Below are 19,603 nucleotides of genomic sequence, written 5' to 3' on the forward strand. Positions count from 1 at the left end.
GTTGTTGTTGTCTGGTCACTAAGTTGTGTTTGACTCTTTTCTAACCCATGAACTGTAGCCCGCCAGGCTGTTCTGTCCATGGGATTTCCCAGGCAGGAATCCTGGAGTGGGGTGCCGTTTCCTTCTCCAGGGAATCTTCCTGACTCAGGGATTTAACCCACATCTCCTACGTTGGCAGGTGGCTTCTTTGTCACTGAGCCACTAAGCAGTCGAAAAAACAGAGAGGCCTCACTTGGAAGTGCAAGTGTCACTTGGGTCACGGTTTTCAAACTGTAGGTAGTAAGAATTTCACTTACCCATGTTGACTTCTTTTTCTCTTTAGGACGCTATCTCTGGTTGCATTTAAAAATATATGACCTATATCCCTTGACTTCTCAAGCTAAAAGAAGAGCAGGGTTCTCTTGTCCCAGCTAAGCCAGCTCTAGCAGAAGGCCTCAGGGGGCCCTGGGTAGGTTCCCTCATCCATAGATCTGTGTGAGGCCTCGAAGAAGGCTCTCAGGAACCCATGCTCATAATAATAGCTGCCCCGTACCTCACCTCCAACCCTGTCATGATGATTAATAGGATCTCATTTTAGTGTTTTAAGTTTTAGCAAAAGTAAACATGCCAATCATACCACACGTGCAAATGCATGTCCAACTACAGAAAGGGGCAGGAACAGCTGTAGTGGGGTCCCCCTGAAAACCCCATTTTATCACAGACTCCCTGTGCTTCTGTCTGAGGATGCCTCTCCTGGGCTCCTGCAGGGTTGGGAAGGGCCGGCCCAAGGCAGATATGTCTAGATCATGCAATGCTAATTCCTTCAGCCAGAGGCAACCTGCTAGCCAGACCCCAACCCACAGCCCTGATGTCCTTGCTGCCCTGCAATGCCCTCTTTTGAGCAAAATACCCCTGAAGCACGGGCCATCTGGCAGTGACGCTACTCAGTCATGAAGGAAGGACGGACTTGGGACCTGGACCTGGCTCTCCTTCCCAGGGAACAACTCTGGGATGTGGTCAGCCTGTTTAACTGTGCAGCATCTCAACAACCTCATCTCCATACCCGAATCAGGGAGTTTTGTAGCCCCCTGTCCTCCATTCTTTAGTTTGTTGTGAGCATCAGTGAGAGACTGTATGCAAGCATCTCATACAAATGCCACTCAAATATATGGGACTGTGACATTGAAATAAAATTCAAAAGGGATAAATCTTTTTGGCTTTATTCAGTGTTTCATGAATCAGGTAGCATCCAATCTAGCAGACAGAAGCTCTAAGGAGATGTACAAAGTGAAAGACTTTTATAGGCAGAAGGTAACAGGAGCAGAGAGGCAAAAAGCAGGTTGGTTATTGCAAGGTCACTTTCCTTTAGGGGATGACAGGGGCATGTAAGGCAGATGACGTAATGAATGCTGGTCAGGTGATTTCCCCATTGCCTGGTTTAAGATTCCATTTCTGGGAGAGCCAAAACTGAAATTAAGTCCCATTTTTGATTTGGTGACGTGGGACTTTAAAGTGACTCCATCAGGGGCCTGTTGCCTTGTTTTTAATAGTTATTATCAAATACTTCCCAAGTGAAGGTATTCTTTCCTTGGACACCAGCTAAGCCTTCACCTAGCATCACAGATACTTTGAGCAGGAGAGAAGACTGTGAGATCCTGGGAATCACTGGATTCTACCAGTGAAATGGGATCTCACTGGAGCTGTCTGTTTACAGTCCTTGCTTTTCCCACTGCTCCACCCTCATTTTCTTTTGGGGAAAGTCTGCTCTTAGGCTATTTCATAGGGAGAGAACCTCCTGAGAACTGCAGTGAGTGGGGTTTGAGGCTAGTTTCTATCTCTGTGCCTGGTGGCTGTTCCGAGGACTCCCGTAAGTACTCCCCACTCAATGTCCTGACACTAGATCATGAGTCAAGTCTATTCAGACTCCCAGCAATTATAGCTAGTGCTAAGAGCCTACAACCCAGAAGCATCTTTGTAGGAGCAACATACAGGAGCAGCTGCCACCTCCGTGTGATGTACTCAGAGCCTGCTGCAAAAATGTGAGCATTAAGTTTTCTGCAAAGATTTAAGCACCTACTTTGTACTCAGCATTGTTTTCCGAGCTGGAGAGAGGTGGTATATGACACAAAGTCTTCATTTTCTTAGAGGTACATTGTAAACCAGTGAACAGCACTTTCTAAAATGATTCGGTACATTTGAATGCTATAAACAGAACAGGGTAGTGTGATACTACGTGGCTTGGGTGGTCAGGGATGGTTCCGTGAATGAGGGAAGGAGCCAGCCTTGCAAAGATCTGGAGACAAATCCAAACAGAAGGAACAGTAAGTGCAAAGGTCCTGAAGCAGATTTTGCTTGGTGTGCTCATGGTACTAGAATTCTGATTTTACACTAAGAATTTTCTCCACACTGGTATTTTAGTTCCTCATTTAGCAAATTAAAAAGATACGTATGTTTGTGTTGATTTCAGAAGTAAGTAAATTTAGAATAATCAAGATCCTCTTTGCTTAGTTTACAAATACAACAACAAAGGCATTTGGGCATTTTTGTAGCCAACAACTCTGTAAACAGACCCATGCATTTGTGGTCCACGCTTCAGTGCTCGCTCTGAAACAAAGCCAAAGAGGGTAAAACTCATCCCCAGCTGATAGGTTTTAGACAGCCAAGCGGATTCACACTGATCCACAGTCCTCCAGAGGTTACAAGACAATTCAGTTCAGTTCAGTTCAGTCGCTCAGTCATGTCCGACTCTTTGCGACCCCATGAATCGCAGCACGCCAGGCAGGGATAAATATGGAAAAGCTGACTTGCTGCCCAGCCTCAGTTAAGCACAGGCCTGAGGGGCCAGCTGCGTCTTTGTACATTTCTCAGGGAAATGGCACAGCCACAGCCAGCCACATGGGAATTTTTTCCTGCTTGCCTTGTATTTGAGAGGTGTGCTCAGCTCACTTTTGGAAGGTTATTTCAACTTTTTGCTACATCAGGACTTTGTGATTGAACATCAAAACCCCAAAGACATGCATGCATCCTTGGCTGCCCTTGGTAAGCACGTAGAGAACCTCACCAGTCAGGACAAGAATATTCTGGGTTTTGTCTGATCCTTCTTGGGATGACCTTTTTGGGCATTCCTGAAACATAGCCGCTCTTGCTGCAGCTGCCACCTGCCCTGTTCTTGCTTCAGACTCAGCACTTGCCAAGATTAGCCCCCAAAGAAGCATGTGTCCCGTGGCCCTCACACACTGAAATGGCACCAGACCTAAATCCTGTTTCAGGGTCTGATTAGCCTGTGGCTTTAGAATATGGGACAAAACATCGACATTTTTGTAGGATGTCACTTGGGAGTGTTGGCCGAATAGCCTCAGCTGTTCAAATAGCAGCACTAGATACGACTTGTGTGGAGGGGGTGTGTGGACGGGGATGGCTAGACTGCGGGTTGTGGGTGCTGGAGGGGGGTGTCCTGGCAAGACAGGTTAGGCTCCTTTAAGATTTAAAGAGCTAGCCCTCAGGTAACTGCACATGTTATTTTCCTTGTGAAAGAAGGCTCTTTTGTTCGATGAGTGCTTCTTGTGCAAAGCTGGGTTGTGCAGGGAGAAACATTTCTTTCCCTTGGTTTGGGTGGGGTGAGGGCTTGGCTGATTGGCAGATGTGGGCTGGAAGGTGATTCCAAGTGAGCTGATCCCTGGGGCTGCTTCTCACCTGAGAGATGAGAAGGTTGGATGCTATCAGTTTCCTAGGCTCACCGGTTGGTAAGTAGCACCTGACCTGCTTATCCCACAACCTCTTGGCCCTCCTGAATCAGACTTCTCGGGCGCAGTGGTTTGCACCTTGAGAAGGCCTCCTGGTGAACCTCCTTCTCAAGATGTCTGCCCTTTGTGAGGGCTCACAAGTCTTCCAGTCCTAAAACCGCTGGCTAAGTTTGGAAGACAGTGATTCCTAACTGGTCTTGAGACCCTTATATTTTTGCAAAAAGAAGGACAGCTGTGGATGCTCTCTTAAGGAAAAACTGTAAGACATAGAATACTGAGTCCAGGTTCAAGGTTTGTGATTCCTTGATGAATTCCCACTCTGAAGTCAATTGTGAAAAGAAAATCTAAGCACCTGACATCATGTCCAGCACAGAGTAGTTGCTCACCGAAGGTTAGCTCTTCTTTTCTCCAGCTTCTTCCTATGATATACTAGTATTATCTTCATTTTATAGATGAGGAGACTGGAACATAGTGAGATTCATAAACCGTGACTGGATTTTAACCTAAATGGTCTGATTCCAGAACCAGTGAACTTAAAATTCTGGGTTACCTAATAAACTGATTCTTAGATTTGCCTGCCTGAATCCATGGTTCTTTCTGATCCTAGTAAATTCTGATCACTTCAACACCTCTCCCATGTTAGTTGTAATTAATTGAGCAGTTATTATGTGCCGGGAATTATCCTAGGTATTTTATATGCATTGTTTCATTGAAAAATGTACACAGAAAATGGTGTACCACGTTAATGTACATACTGAGTGCTATGTAAAAGTAGGAAAAATTAGGAAGGTAAATATATTCCAAGGTTCAGAAAATTGGAATTATTTCCTTTTTGATAGTTTCTCTTCCATTATACTATCAAAGATCTAGAGATGGAAAAGAACCTGAAGATTTCCTAGTTCAGATACCCTTTTCCTAGGGATCACAGCCATTTGCAAGGATTAATTTAGTTTAGATTCTCCAGGAGTCCATCAATGGTTTGGTCTTTATTTTCAGCACTATAATGGCTAGCAGATATCAGCCAGCTCTCTTGGCACTGGCAGGCTGAGCACCATTTATTGAGCAGGTGCTTTGTGTGGCCCTATGCTCATGTACTTCATGTACATTCTTTCATTTAACCTCACAATGGTATCAGCCCATCATATTTTGGATACCCCTTTCAAGTAAAGAACTTCAAGCAGAGAGCATGTCTGATTTCATACATACACATTTCCCAAGTAGGAGAAATGCATAACTGAGGAAGATGCTTAGGGCTCCTCAGCAAGCCCAGCTGGGAGAGAGAGAGAACAGGAACACCAGAGCACAACTTGCATTTACTTTCCTGATGATTCTCAGGTTAGCCCAGCCAAGATCACACACAGAGTGGGAGGATCCTAAATCACAGGGATCACACGCTCCACTGACTGAAACCAACATGCAAGAAGGGCTGGGTTCATGTCACGTGGGTGAGACCCAGAGGGATTCCTGGGCTCAGCCTCACCTACTAGTGCCAGTGGCTGTCCCAAGGGCAGGCCCCTTCACAGTCCCGAGAGGGACACCAGCCTCCCCACCCACCATGGAGGGAGCGCAGCTGGGGGAGGGCACACTGGGTGGGGTATCCTCTGTGGCTTTTTTCTGGGTTGGCCTTGCCCAGTGCAAAGTGGCCAGCCAGGCCATACCACATCTTAAACACCCATCTGTGCAGGACTCACTGATGAATGGACATGGGGCCCAGGCCTCGAGAGTGTTGCGCCTATTGTTCCAGGGACGGGTGGCCTTGACCTCATCTTAACAGCCTCCAGTTATGGCTTCTGAGGTTTAATGTGCAGTCATTGAAGAATATAGAAATAGTTACAAGGAGGAATAGTCTCTATACAACTTTAAAGTTGTACAGTGTTTCCTGTAGTGGGCTTGAAATGGATTTCTTTAATGAGTCTGGAAATTAACATGTTAATAGCAGCATCACACATCATCTCCTGTGTGTTTGTGTGTGAGAAGACTATTCGTTTGTTCAATGAAACACTTAAGAAATATACCACATTCTTTCTATCCTATTCTAACATGTGTTTATTTTTGAAACTGTCAGGGCCTCAGTAAATACAAATGGCTCAGGTCACACCTGATCTTTGAGAAGCCGGGAAAGGCCATGGATTAGAGAACTCAGAGCAAACCCAAGCCCCATTTCTGCAGGTCAAGACTTCCCATCCACAGGTCCCCCCACTCAGTTCTGCTATCAGCTGTGGGATGTCAGGTCAGTCGCCCAAACTCTGGGCTGTGCCTGAACAGGGTGGGGCTGCCAGTTCAGCATTGTATGTCTGAGTTCCTCTGCCTGTAACATCTTTAGGAGGTAAAGATTTTCTCAACAGCTTCCAAAGGTGCCCCTAAGACCTTTGCAGACCTCTCACAAGTCAGCTTCTGGACCGGCACCGGGAGGGAGGTAAGCAGTACAGAGAGGATGGGTGGTCCGGAAGCCAGGCAGCTTGACTCTGGGCTCTCTGACAAAGTGGGAGCGGGGATGGTCGGGCAGACTCTGGCCAGGGGGGGGACCAGTAAGAGGCTGGTCACGCCTCAGTTATTCATCAACCATTGACTGAGCACCTGCTCTGCCCTTGGTTTGTTCACCTCTAATGATTCGTCAAGGACAGGAGAGTTTGCTGCCTCACCTGGGACATACCGTCTCCAGGTGGGGAGGACGTCACTATCTGAAATGACCTTATTTATAGTTTAAAGTCATTATTTTAAAAAGGGAGAGAATCATCTGAAGTGCGGATGGGCGGGCAGAACGGTTAGAAAAGGCCTTTCTGAGCTTTCCAGTTCTGAATTTGCCCTTGGCCTCATCAATTTCACCCTGAGAATCTCGGTTCTTGATTTCTACAGTCCACAAAGAGAAGGACTGGCCTCTCCTTTTCCTGTTCAGGGGGTTCCGGCTCCCACGCTCCGTGATCCATTTCCCCAGTGGGCCAGGCTGTGTGGAAACGGGCCGGGTCCTGGCTCCCCGCGCCTCTCCAGCACTAACTGGCCCAGGTGTCACTTATTACGCGGCGGCCCGGGCCCCCCCTCCACCCCGCGGAGGATCTCGAAGGAGTCCCGGGCTGCTGGCAGCGGGCGGGGCCCACCTGTCCCGGCCCTGCCCCGCCCCTTCCCGGGCGCCCCAGGTGGCTCGGGGCGGGGAGGAGCCGCACCCCGCCCCGTCCCTCCCTGCGCGGCCACACCAAGGCCGGCCCGCAGCGAGCGCGCTCTGCACTAGGACTGCGATCTGAGAGCCGGGAGCCGGGAGCCGGGCTGGAGCGCGGAGGCCCGGCTAGCGCGGCGGCGCAGGTGAGCGGGACAGGCGCACCGCGCTGGGGGCGGCGGGCCCCCGACCCTGGTCCCTGCGGGGCCGCGCGGCCGCGGTGGGCAATGCGGGAGCCCCTGCCCGGCGCCGCTGGGGAGCGGGGGCGCCAGGGGCGCGGCACAGCCGAGGGGTCGGGGTCGCGTCGCTGCCTGGGGGCGAACAGATGCGAATATCTGCCCGGGACCAGGCTGGGGTGGGCGCGTGGACACGATCCGGCTGCGCCGGTCTCTGAGCGGCCTGGGCAGTGCGGAGGCAGCGTTTGCGGGGCGCTGGTGGGGAGAGCAGGGGGGCCGGCTGCTGCGGAGAGCGCGGAGCTGGGCGGGGGGTTCGGGCCGCGAGGGAGCCGGGGCGAGCTCCCGCCTCTCTGTCGGCGGCGCTTCCCGGGCCCGCGCAGGTGCCGCTACTCCTTCTGCCCGGGTCTTTACTTCTGGCGCTGGTGTTGAGAATCCGACAGACACCTGGGTTAGTTACCTGCGGCTTCCAGAAAACTGGGTATGCGAGGCTGCTCTGACTGCAGGAGGCCGAGGTTGTCAGGGTCCATCCAGGTCTGTGTGTCCTGGGGCGCTGTCGGTGTTGGGGTGGAGGCGGAGGGTCGCGCTCCATCTCCCAGGCCCTGGCCATCAAAGTGATAAAGTGGAAAAAGTATAGAATTTAAATTCTAGTTAGTAGCTGTGTGACCTCGAGCAAGTTACTTAATTTCGCTGATTCTGTTTGCTCAGAGGTAAGAAGGGTATTATAATCATCACAACAGTTAAGTTATAAGATATTTGTAAAATCCATAGTAGATTGCTTGATGAGAATTCTCTCCATTTTTTTCTGTATCTAGTTAATGTAACACTTTGTGCCTCCCAGAGGTTCAAATTCATTTCTGAACAGAAGAGAAACAGACGAGGTTTAGATTACCCTCCTTTAGGAGGAAAGGCGGTGATGATGGTGTGTGTTTTGTTCCCGAAGAAGGCAATGGCACCCCACTCCAGTCCTCTCGCTTGGAAAATCCCATGGACGGAGGAGCCTGGTAGGCTACAGTCCATGGGGTCGCGAAGAGTTGGACACGACTGAGCGACTTGACTTTCACTTTTCACTTTCATGCATTGGAGAAGGAAATGGCAACCCACTCCAGTGTTCCTGCCTGGAGAATTCCAGGGACCGGGAAGCCTGGTGGGCTGCCCTCTAGGGGGTCGCAGAGTCGGACACGACTGAAGCGACTTAGCAGCAGCAGCAGGCCTCCTCCAGGCTATCTTAGTTGCCACCACCATCCTAGAAGCCAAGTTTTGAGAAGTGACAGCACACAGGTCCTGAATGTAGAAGGGATGCTAACAGTTTGTTTTCAACATTATTGACTGTATTTGTCAGAATTCTTTTCTTTGGGTTGTCTTTTAGTCACTTGAAAATTGCCTTATGCTATATTGAAATTGCAGAGAAGGCAATGGCACCCCACTCCAGTACTCGTGCCTGGAAAATCCCATGGATGGAGGAGCCTGGTAGGCTGCAGTCCATGGGGTCGCGACTTAGCAGCAGCAGCATATTGAAATTGAGTCACATAAATGAAAAGGCTGAGGGTTTCATCTGCAGGCATAGCTTGATTCAGGGCACACATAAGGTGGCATGGCTTTTTCTCTCTCTCGTATGTATCTTAGCTCTTTCCCCCCTATGCTGACTGCTTCTTCGTATGGAGTGATAAAAAGCACTGTACCTTCAGGCTTATCTGTTCCTTTGTGGGAGGGGAAGCGGTGGGGGGTGGGGGGGTGTCTTTCTCTTCTTCCATTTCCTCCATCCTAACAGATCTTATGGATATACTAGACTAAAACTGGGCCAAGCCATCTCCGTGGACAGGGAGTGGGTTTTCACCATAAGAGTGGGTACTTTGCTCAGGTGCCACTATGATAGACAGCTGCACCCCAGCTTCCGGGGATTGGACAAGGATAGTTTCCAATGAGATGTCTGACTTCCAGGCAGATAAAAATAGGACCTGTTCATTGTACTGTCCCAGCCTTTGCTCACCACCACCTAAAGGAAGTCTTTGGTAGAATGCAGACAGCCTGTGTGCCATATTCCATCTGTCAGTTGTCAAGGCTTATCCAAGGCATGGAAGGCGTCCTGCATATTCATCCTTTGATTTCTTATTTTGCTGTTTGCTTGTTGGTTCATTCATTCATTCAGCATTTAGTAAGTGCCCAGTGTATGGCAGGGCCTCTGCCAAGGGTGAAAATGTTTGCTTTTGAGAATTTCACAGTTTATTTGGAGAGGCAGATGTGCAGATAACAGAGTCTGTGACTGTTTAACTATCTGGGGACAACCAAAGCCTTCCCAAGGAAACTAGTTGAGCTCTGAATCGGAGATAAGTAGAGCTGCTCTAGGAGGAAAAGTTGGAGGGACTTCCCAGGCCAAGTGGTGGATGCTCTCTGTTGTAAGTAACATTGTTTAGGTTATGTGACTGTTTGCTTAAGTCTAGAGGTGGGTGGTTCAAAACAGCCAGTTTGGGGTTGGCTTCTTGAAGATTCTCTAGGTTTCTGTCCTGCCACAGGGTGACTGGAGCTCCATCATGCCTTCACATGCTAACATCTAAAACAAAAAGGGAGGGAGAGGGCTTGCTTTTCAGTGATTATCTAGACAATGAAAGTCATAATTCCTTAGAAGTTCCCTATGTTGCTGGCCAGAATGGTCATATGTCCATGCTCAACCATCAATGGAAAAGGAGGCGAGGGTGGCTGTGATTGTTGTGGCCAAGCTGTACTCTGGACCTGGGGTAGGGTCACCTTCCCTGAGCACATTGGTGTCAGAATTCTGTTAGCTAGGCAGAAAGCGAAACTGCCTGTTGGGCTGTTAGTAGGCAGTCATCCGAGTCTCCCAGAGGTGGTGACAGATGATGAAAGACATGGCCTTGTGGGCAGACAGGAGAAGCTCAGGACAATAGGAGACGTCTAGGGTGTGGCCGAGGGAGGGAAGGGGCTGAGGCTGGAGGCTCTGGTAGAGACAAGAAAACCACTCTGGGCATCACTAACAAGCCTAAATCTCGGTCCCATCCCTCAGAGAACTTACGCTTAGAACCTGGTGAAGTGTTTGAATCTTTCATACGTTCATAGTGACGGCAACGGTGGCTCACTCTATGGGGTAATTGTGGGGTGGTTTAGGTGGAGGAGTTTAGGGCGGGGCTGAGTATAGTTAGAAAAAGCCTCCCACCCCCCCAGCACCCGGTCACCCTCTCCTCATCCCTTATTGGGAACATCTGCTCTCAATCAGGGCTTTTCAATGTTGTTACCTGTCTTCAAACTAACAGCTGGTATTTGGTGAAGATGCAGTTACCGGCAGGTCAGGGATTAGAGACCGATTCTCCTGATGATAGTCCAGCGAGTGGATACTTTATAACTCTGTTCAGTAGGAAACCAGCCTCTACTGTCCACTGCTTTTGGAGCATTTCGCTTGTTTTCGTTGAAGTTTGAAGTGAGCTGCTGTTTGTTTTCATTTGACGTGGTGGACACTGTGGGCGTTTGGCGTTAGATTGGGCCACCGGGGTGCTACTTGCATGATCCTTCATCCTCAGTATCTACTTAGCATAGAACTTGGCAGAAAGATCTAGTCACTAATCCTGGAAGAAAGGAGGGAGTGGAAGGCAGCATATTTTGTTGTTTCCGTCAGCAGTCCTGCCCGGGATCCCTGAAAGAGTATGAGGGGATGAAGTAGGAGATGCCTTGGGCAGTCAGTTCATTCACACATATTTATTGAACACCCACCGTATGGCAGACACTGCTCTGGGGATACAAAGAAAAAAGTAAATGAGAAGGACAAAGTCTGTGTCCTCATGGAGCTCACCCTTTACTGGAGTGAGAGATATTTGTCTCCTGTGTCAGGTGATGAGGAGTCCTATAATGAAAAATAGGTTAAGAGAAGACTGCAGTAGGAGCTGGAAACAAGCTGGGCGCAGTGCTGGAAACCATCAAGGTTTAGTATCTCTCTGGTTTCCAGCAGAGAAATGTGGCTTGTGCAGGTATGGTGTTGGGGGAAAAAGACCTTCACGTGGAGGAAGAGGATTACATATTGAATACCTTGATCTTAAAGAATTTCTTTCATGCAGAATCTCTTTGTTTGCTATGCCTCACATTATCCCCAAAACGTGATTTTCAGTGACTTACAAAACATGGTACCAGGTGATGAAATAAGTGAAGAAATATGAGCAAAGGGAAAATAAGGGTCATTTCTTTCATCATTGTGTTCCATAATTGTTTGGATTTGGTAGCAGGGGAAGAAAGAAGTAGGGTGATTAAAAATGATTCATACTCAGGGTTCATTATTTAAAAGGTGACAGTGTAAAGTTTCGATGTCCCAAAGTTATAACTCATTTGGGTGTGTGTGAAAAGAGCTAGTTTTATTTGATAGGAAAAAATAGTCTCTTTATTAAAGTTGTGCATGCAAATTATCTTCTGAGTTCAAAGAAAATTAATAGCATTATTTTTAAGGCCAGTTTAAAGTGCCCAAAGGTTACCAGAGATCAAAAGCCTAATTCCAAAATCAAAGCAATATAGTATAAAAAATTAGTGAGAAGTTGAGTTTGGTCTGATTACTAGCTGGGAAAAATATACAGATGCAAATAAAAATTTATAAAATAGAAGTGTTATGCAAAGGTAATTTTGATTACCTATTTTTATTGGGTTGTTTGTTTTCTTATTGAGTTTTGAGAATTCTTTACATAATCTGGGCTTCCCTAGTGGCTCAGATGGTAAAGAAACTGCCTGCAATGTGGGAGACCTGAGTTCAATCCCTGGGTCAGGAAGATCCCCTGGAGAAGGAAATGGCAACCCACTCCGATATTCTTGCCTGGAGAATTCAATGGACAGAGGAGCCTGATGGCTACAGCCCACTGGGTCACAAAGAGTCAGACATGACTGAGTGACTAATACTATATAATCTGGATATATATCTTGTGTCAGAAATGATTTTCAGAGAAATTCTCTCAGCCTGTGCCGATCTTTTTATTCCCATAGCAGTGTCTTTCTTAGGGCAAAAGGTTTTAAACTTTGGTAAACCAATTTATCAGTCTTTCCTTCTGGAAGTTTTCTACTGCATTTTCTTCACAGTTCTGTGTTTTACATTTAGATGTAGGATTCATTTGGGGTTAATTTTTGTGTAACATGTAAACTTTGAGTCAAACAATTTTTTTCATAGCACATGGAATTCTAGTTCTTTCAGCACAATTTGTTGAAAAGATTACTTTTTCCCTATTGAGTTGTCTTGCTATTTTGATGATAATCAGTAAGGTTATAATCAAAGGTTTATTTTTGGATTGCCAGTTTTATTCCATTGATCTTAATGCCTACTTTATACCACCACTACACTGTCTTGATACTGTGACTTTATAATAAATTTTGAAAGTCCTCCGATTTTATTCCTTTTCAAACTCATTACGGCTCTCCTAGTTCCTTTGCCTTTTCATGTAAGTTGTAGAGATCTACAAAAAATCCTGCTGGGATTTTGAGTGGGATTGCATTGTATCTGTAGATTCATTTAGGAGGAACTGACATCTTTAGAATATTGAGTGTTCCAGTTCATGAACACAGTATGGCCTATCTCTTTATTTCTGTTTTTTTCTATCAGCATTCAGTAGTTTTCAGGATATAGATCTTCCACATGTTTTGTTTTTGTTAGATTTATACTCAAGTGTTTCACTTTTGATATTGTTTTTGTTGCTCATATACAGAAATACAATAGATTTTGTATGTTGACATTGTATTCTGTTACCTTGCTAAAGTCAGTTATTGTTGTAGGAGGTTTATTTGTAAATTCTGTGGGATTTTTTACATATGCAGTCATATCATCTGTGAATAAAGACATCTTTATTTCTTCCTTTCCAGTCTGGTTGCCTTTTATTTCTCTTTCTTGACTTAATCAACTGGTTAAGAATTCTAGTTGAATGTTGAATAGGAGTGATGAGACAATGTCTTGTTTCTTATAATAAGGGCGAAATAATCTTTCACGATGAAATATGGTGTTAGCTGAGTTTTCCACCTGAGGTTAAGGAATTTCCCTTTTATTCTAGTTTACTGAGTTTTTATTATGGATGGATTTTTAATTTTGTTGAATACTTTTTTCCCCATCTGTTGACAGGATCATGTGATTTATTCATATTCACTGTGGTGAGTTCAGTTCAGCTCAGTCATGTCCAGCTGTTTGCGACCTCATGAATCGCAACACACCAGGCCTCTCTGTCCATCACCAGCTCCCGGAGTTTACCCAAACTCATGTGCATCAAGTCAGTGATGCCATCCAGCCATCTCATCCTCTGTCGTCCCCTTCTCCTGCTCCCAATCCCTCCCAGCATCAAGGTCTTTTCCGATGAGTCAACTCTTCGCATGAGGTGGCCAAAGTACTGGAGCTTCAGCATCAGTCCTTCCAATGAACACCCAGGAGTGATCTCCTTTAGGATGGACTGGTTGGATCTCCTTGCAGTCCAAGGGACTCTTAAGAGTCTTCTCCAACACCACAGGTCAAAAGCATCAATTCTTCGGTGCTCAGCTTTCTTCACAGTCCAACTCTCACATTCATACATGACCACTGGAAAAACCATAGCCTTGACTAGATGGACCTTTGTTGGCAAAGTAATATCTCTGCTTTTGAATATACTATCTAGGTTGGTCATAACTTTCCTTCCAAGGAGTAAGCATCTTTTAATTTCATGGCTGCAATCACCATCTGCAATGAGTTACACTGATTGCTTTTCAACTGTTGAAACAGCTTTGTGTTTCTAGGATAAATCCTACTTGATTGTGATGTATTTTTGGAAGAGACTCTGTAGGACTGCTATTATTTCTTCCTTCAGTGTTTGGTAGAATTCATTAGTGAAACCATCTTGGCCTAGAGTTTTCTCTGATGGAAGGTTTTTAAGCTACAAATTTAACTTCTTTAGTAGATATAGGACAATTGTGGCTACCCAGTTTTTCTTGATAAGTTTCAATAGTTTTATTTTCCAAGGAATTGGTCTTCTTCACCTAAGTTGGCAAATTTATGGATATAGAATTGTTTGTGGTATTCTTCTATTATCCATTTAATGTTTTTGGGGTCTGTAGTGATGTTCCCTGTTTCATTTCTGATATTGGAAATTTGTGTCTTCAGTAATTTTCTTAGTCTCTGTAGAAGTTTATCAACTTTATTGACCTTTCAAAGATCCAGACTTTAATTTCATTGACTTTGTATCTTTTTCTGTTTTCTTTTTTTCCTCCAAGCTTATTTTTAATTGAAGGAAATTTTGTTTTCAATTTTATTGATTTCTGTTCTAGTTTATTTCCTTCCTTCACCTTGCTTTGGGTTTAATTTACACTCCTGTTTTCTTAAGGGGTAAGCTCTTATTACTGATCTGAGACTTTTCCTCTGTTTTAATATAAGCATTTAGTGCTGTAAATTTCCGTTTCACCACTGCTTTAGCTGCATTCCACAATTTTGATATGTGTATTTTCATTTATTTAAATTAAAATATTTAAAATTTTTCTTTGAGACTTCCTCTTGACTCATGTGTTATTTTAAAGTATGTCATTTAATTTTCAAGTACTTGGGAATTTTCCCAAAGTCTTCCTATTACTGATTTCTAGTTTAATTCTATTATTATCTCATAATATAATTTGCATGATTTTTATTCTAAGTTTGTTCACATTTATTTTATGGCCCAGAATATGGTTTATGGTGAATGTTCAGTTGAAAATATTCTGCATTCTTATTGCTGGTTAGAATATTTGGGAAATATTAAGTTGTCTGATAAGTTTGTTCAGGTCTCTTATGTTCTTATTGACTATCTACTTCTTTTATCGATAGGAGAAGCATGTTAGAATCTCCAACTATAGTTGGGGATTTTAAAGTTTCTTTCAGTTCTATCACAGTTTTTGATTCACATATCTCGACCATTTGTTCTTAAGTGCAACTTTAATAATATAATAGCCAGTTATTTTACCAGTGAAAGCAAGTTTATTCAGAAGTAGTTAGAGGAATTGCAATTCAGAATATGTGGACTATGGTGGGCCATATGCAAATCCAAAGAACATGGAAAGGGAACTTGCTTTTATAGGAAAAAGCAGAAACTTGGGAGGGGCTCTATTAACCAAAGAGTGTTTTTGTAGTAAGCCGAGAGTCCGTTGCACGGAGGCTTCTCATCGGTTGTGTTGCTATAGTCCCTGACTGGGCTGTCCTCCAGAGTGAAGTTTTCTTGTCTCTGCTGTATAGTAGTCAACACCTTCCTGTTTGTAGTTAATTTCTGTGTGTGGTAGGGAGTGAGAGTTCCCCCTACAGGTCTGTCTCAACTCCAGTTTTAGCTGTGCGTGCTAAGTCTCTTTAGTCGTGTCTGACTCTTTGTGGCCCCATGAACTGTAACCTACCAGGCTTCTCTGTCCATGGGATTTCCCAGGCAAGAATACTGGAGTGGGTTGCCATGCCCTCCTTCGCGGAATCTTCCCCACCCAGGGACTGAACCTTCTTCTCTTATGTCTCCTGCATTGGCAGGTGGTTTCTTTACCTCTAGTGCCCCCTGGGAATTCAGGTTTCTTTAATTCCATAGTGGAAACACTCTTAGGATTATGTCCTCTTGGAAAACTGATCCTGTTCTCATTATATAATATTCCTCTTTATTGATGTTATAACTCCGTGCTCTGGGATCTACTTTGGCTGTTGATAATATAGCTACTCCTGCTTTCTTTTGCTTAGTGTTTGCATCCATATCTTTTCATGTTCTTTTTTTTAATTTTATTTTTTGTTTGGAGGAAAAGTGCTTTACAGTGTTGTGTTGGTTTCTGCCATACAACAACACAAATCAGCTATAATTATACACATACACTTCTTGGTCCCCCTTCACCTCCCTACCTCCCTGCCCCTGTCCTACACCTCCAGGTCATCACAGAGCACTAGGCTGGGCTCCCTGTGTTATAAAACAACTTCTTATCAGCTATCTGTTTAACACATGATAGTGTGTGTATATATATGTCTATGCTACTTTTTCTATTCATTCCACTCTCTCCTTCCCCTACTATGTCCACAAATCCACTCTCTATATCTGGGTCTCCATTCCTTTTCTGCAAATAGATTAATCAATGCCATTTTCTAGATACCATATATTAATATATGTGCTAATGTATGATATTTGTTTTTCTCTTTCTGACTTACTTCACTCTGAGTAACAGACTCTAGGTTCATTCACCTTACTATAACTGCCTCAAATTCATTCCTTTTATGGCTGAGTAATATTCCATTGTATATATGTGCAGCATGTTCTTCCCTTCATCTATCAGTGGACATCTAGGTTGCTTCCATGATGTTCTTTTCATTTTAACCTGCCTATGTCTGTATATTTAGACCTCAGATAGTTGGATCTTACTTTTTAAATGAATCTAACAGTATCTGTCTTTTAGTGTGTTAGACTATTCATATTTACTGTGGTGTTAATATGGCTTAATTAAAAACTTACCACCTTGTTAGTTATTTTTCCACTTGTTCCATTTTCCCCTATCATTTGAGCATTTATGTTTCTCTTTTGTCTCTACTTCTTTTTTCTGTTTCTTTAACATTTTTAGTGATTGCTTTGGATTGTTTGTATTTGTATATCCTTAATTAGAGTCTACGTTCAAGTGATATTACACTCTTTCACATGTAGTCTAAGGACCTTGCAGCAGTATATTCTGAATCCTTCTTTTCCATCCTTTGTGCTATTATCATCATCTTTCTTCTATGTGTGCTATAAGCAAAACATTGGTACTATTTTTGCTTTAGACTAGGGGTCAGCAAACCTTTTTTGTAAAGGTCCAGAAAGTGAATATATTGCTCTGAGGTCATATCTGGTCCCTATTTTATGTTCTTCTTTTCTTCTTAACACTTTGAAAACATAAAAGCCATTCTTTGCTTATCAGTTCAGTTCAGTCGCTCAGTCGTGTCCGACTCTTTGTAACCCCATGAATCGCAGCATGCCAGGCCTCCCTGTCCATCACCAACTCCCAGAGTTCACTCAGACTCACATCCATCGAGTCCGTGATGCCATCCAGCCATCTCATCCTCTGTCATCCCCTTCTCCTCTGCCCCCAATCCCTCCCAGCATCAGAGTCTTTTCCAATGAGTCAACTCTTCGCATGAGGTGGCCAAAGTACTGGAATTTCAGCTTTAGCATCATACCTTCCATTCCTTTTCCAGGGGCTTTTCCCAACCCAGGGATCAAATCTACATCTCCTGTGTCTCTGGCATTGGTAGGTGGATTTGTTATCTCTGAGTCACCAGGGAATCCCTAAAATAGAGATTTGGGCTGGATTTGGTTTGCAGGTTGTAGTTTTCTGACTCTTGCTTAAAACATTCAGTTACCTTTTATAGCAATTAAAAATAAAGAAGAATTGTATTTGACTTTTGTTTATTCTATTTCTAGCACTTTAAATCCAGGTTTCTGTCTGACATCATACTCCTTCTGTCTATAAAACTTCAGTATTTATTGTAGGGTAGGTCTCTTGGCAATGAAGTCTCTCAGTTTCTGTTGGCCTATTGCAGTTATTTCTTGTTCATTTTGGAAAGATATCTCCCCTAGGTAAAGAATTCTGGGTTGACACTTTTTATACCTTTCAGCACTTCGAAACTGTTGCTTCGTTTTCTTACCTGCATACCTTCTGACAAGGTGTCTTCTGTAATTATTATCTTTGTTCCTTTGTCTATAATGTTTCATTCTCCCCCACTGCATTTGAGATTTTGTTTTGTTTTCAGTTGTCAGCTGCTTTAATACAGTATGCCTCTGTGTGTGTATGTGTACACATGCACGCACATGCTTGGTATTTATCCTCTATGGTGTTTTTGAGCTGCTTGTTTCTGTGGTTTTGTATCTGTCATTAATTTTAGAAAATTCTCAGCAATTATTTCTTCAAATATTTCTTCTTTCTCCTTCTGAAATTTTGACTGCACGTACATTAGGACTTTTGGTATTAGTCCACAGCTACTGGACACTTTGTCTTATTTCTACTGTTGAGCGTTCTTCGTTTCTGTTACTGTGTTTGGCATTTCAAGCATTTCCATTTGATTATGTCTTACAGTTTCTATGTTAAAATTATTCATTTGATCTTTCATGCTGTCTGCCCTCTTTTCCACTAGCATCTTTGACCATTGATAATGGTTATTTTGAATTTGGTGTGTCTGATAACTTCCCCCTCTGTGTTGCATCTGAGTCTGGTTCTGTTGGTGGCTGTGTCTCTTGGCAGTGCGTTTTTTTCTTTTTGTATGCTCTGTAATGTTTTGTCAAGACACGAACATCTTGTGTAGGACATGAGAGACTGAGATAGTTTTCATGCTTGGAAATGGGAATGCCTCTGTTTCCACTAGGCCTTTAGTGTGGGGAGTTGATCAGTCTGCTTGGGAGTTGACTGGATTCTGTTATGTGTGTATTTCTTTCTCCCCAATGCCCCACAGACCTCAGCTTCCTCTAGTGACACCTGGAGTTTAGAGTTGGGGCTGGTTTGCTGCAGGGCTTGTCTCACTGTTTCAGGGTCAGCCTTCAGTCTTCCTTGTGCCCTGTGCCTCAGAGTAGTCCCTGTCTATGCTCTTTCAACTCCCTCAGTAGGTTCCATTGGTATTTGTTACTTGTCTCCAGGTGCATCTGCCTCGGGTAAGCAAGTGCGCGTCTTATCTCTTTCTTCAGGTGCCTGGTTCTCAGATTCTGGGCTAGTTTGTTCCCGTGACCTCAGCTGTCTAATAGACTTCAAGAGAGTCATGAACTTGCAGTTTATCTGTTTTATTTGTAAGCATGGGAGTAATGCTCTCTTCAGCTTTCTGTACCGGGAGCAGAATCCAAACCCTTGACTTGATGTTTTCCATCCACTTCTTTTTATGATCTTCATGTACAGCCCTCATTCTGTTTTCCTTCCCTCTTTATAAAATGTCATTTTTACATTTTACACATGTAAATCAATGGTTTGCAACTTATACCCGGGGAACGTGAAACAAAATACAAATCTTGGGCCCCAGTGTTTTAGTTGAGATACATTGGGATCCAAGCATGGGTGTCTTTTACAAGCTCCCCAGATGATTCTGATGTACACCTAGGTTGAGAGCCCTCGATCCAAGTATCACTTACAATGTTTCCTTTCACAGAGGTACTGTTCCAATATAAATGACCAAATGAAATTTCACCTCTATGACTTCATGGAGTTGTTTCCCTTCTAATTGTTCCTTCAGTGGTAATTAAGGGCCTGTGGTCTAGACTTGACAGTCTCATACATGGGGCAGAAACTTAGACTTCTTCACATTTAACTTTCCACCAATGTGAATATCCTCCTTGACAATCTATGGCTTTGGCACTGCTTGGAGTCTTTTAGAGGCTGGAAGCTGCCTGCCATTCACAATAATAAACTGCCTTGTGAGGCAGTTTCACTTGTTTGAGGTGCTTTCCTTCTTTTGAAATGTGTCTTTCTCATAATATTTGTCTAATTCAAACTTTGCAAACTGTCAAGAAATCCATTTGTGTGACCCAGTGCACATGTATGTGTGCACACACAGGCATTTTATGAAACAGCACTTTACTGCAAGTCTTCTGTCTTTAGATTGACCTCATGACCCCACTATGGGCTGTTTCTTG

The 19,603-nt window shown here is 44.2% G+C and overlaps 1 protein-coding gene across 1 annotated transcript in view; it reads left to right on the forward strand.

Moving 5' to 3' along the window:
• The first annotated feature begins 6,909 nt into the window (after positions 1–6,909).
• The window catches only part of LYPD6B (LY6/PLAUR domain containing 6B), a 241,202-nt gene continuing 228,508 nt past the window's right edge, over positions 6,910–19,603 (forward strand). The window contains exon 1 of the mRNA XM_040229011.1: positions 6,910–7,019. The gene's annotated coding sequence lies outside the window, so the exon portion shown is untranslated. The remainder of the gene's footprint in view (positions 7,020–19,603) is intronic.

This window comes from Oryx dammah, unplaced genomic scaffold (genome assembly GCF_014754425.2).
Source record: "Oryx dammah isolate SB20612 unplaced genomic scaffold, SCBI_Odam_1.1 HiC_scaffold_27, whole genome shotgun sequence".
Taxonomy (NCBI): domain Eukaryota; kingdom Metazoa; phylum Chordata; class Mammalia; order Artiodactyla; family Bovidae; genus Oryx; species Oryx dammah.